This window comes from Galeopterus variegatus, unplaced genomic scaffold (assembly GCF_000696425.1).
Source record: "Galeopterus variegatus unplaced genomic scaffold, G_variegatus-3.0.2 Scaffold8632, whole genome shotgun sequence".
In the NCBI taxonomy this organism is placed as follows: domain Eukaryota; kingdom Metazoa; phylum Chordata; class Mammalia; order Dermoptera; family Cynocephalidae; genus Galeopterus; species Galeopterus variegatus.
In genome coordinates, this window is record NW_007734743.1 from 1 (window position 1) to 1,649 (window position 1,649).

Here is a 1,649-nt window from a genome sequence, read left to right on the forward strand (position 1 = left end):
CTGCCCCGCCGCACAGCTGCCTGTAACCTTCTTCTTTTCCTTCCACCTACCAGGTGTCTGCTCCTCCTTGACCTCCTACCCCCTACGGTGGTCTGCACCTGTGAAGTCAGTTTGTGTGTGTGCCTATGTACTTGTGGGGTGTGGAGAGGAAAACTGCCCCATATGGATACCCCAAGATGTTAGGGGCTATCATTTCCAAAGCAACCATGAGCCCTGGCCTACAAAACTGGAACCCTCCCTTATCCTCTGTATTCTGCCCACCTACTATGGTGTGGGCCAGTCCCTGACTCTTTCTAGTCCTCAGTTTCCCTCTTGCACAATGAGGGGCCAGATTTGATACTGCGTAAACACGTGCTCGTTGAGGACATGGAGTCAGGCTCCATCAACACTGGACAGGTGTCTGCCATGGGGCCGGCTTGGGCGCACTCAGGTGCACAGGCCTTCTAACGTCGCTGGTGGAAGTGGACACAGAGCATGGGGCAGGCAGGTCTTGGGTCAAAAGCCAGGAGCTCACAAGGGACCACGAGCAGGCTGAGGACAGCGCATGCTTGAAAGCCACATCCCACCGCTGGGCATGCGCACGTGCAATGCGCCTGCGGAGCTGTCCTTGAGGCTGGTCCCACGCGATCCCGCATACCAGCCACCGCTTGTTCTGTGCGCCCCTGTCCTCTTTGGCCCCATGACCACCCCCAGTAAGGGCAGGTGGAGGCCACAGAGCGCTGGCCCTGTTGGGCCTGGAGAGCAGGAAACCACTTCTGTTTCTCCACAGCCCTGGAGTGTGTCTTCAAGCTTTTGAACTTAACAATTTTGTCATATCATGGCTGAGCCTGAGAACATTTTCATGCATTTAAAGCTATTGATATTGGGACTTCCAGTCAAGATGGCAGAATAGATGGTCCCTAGCGTCACTCTCTCCCACAAATCAACTGATTTAAACTATAAAAACATAACATCAAGTACATATGGAATGGGGAGACATCCAGCGGGGGAGGCAGAAGCTCCACAGAGACCACATGCCCTGCGGGGCCGCTGTCACACGATCCGGCGGATAAGCTTCACCACTTCCACCTGGCTCCATTCCCAGCCCAGCCCAGTGTGCACAGAGTGGGGAGACATCCAGCAAGGGAAGCGGAGGCTCTGCAGAAACCACACACTCTGTGGGGCCGCCACTGCGTGATCCAGCAGGTAGGCTTCACCGCAGGCACCCGGCTCCATTCTCAGCATGGCCTAGTGCGCTCGCTCAGAGCAGGGAGACGTCTGGCAGGGGAGGCGGGAACTCCACGGGGACCACACTGCTGCTGCGCAATCCAGCAGCCTGGCCCAATGCGTATGGAGCACAGAGACGTCCAGCAGGGGAGATAGAAGCTCCGTAGAGTCCACACACCCTTTGTGGGGGGCTGCCGCCACGTGATCCAGAAGCAGGTAGGCTTCACCGCCGCCACCCGGCTCCATTCCAAGCCCGGCCTAGGGCGCACAGAGCAGGGAGACACCCTGCAGGGGAAGGGGAAGCTCTGCAGAGACCACATGCTCTGCGGTGTGTCAGCGCATCCCAGCAGCCCGGTACAGAGCGCACAGAACAGGGAGAAGCCCAGCACAGGAGGTGGAAGCTCAGCAGAGACCACACACCCTGTGGTACTGCCCTGTGATCC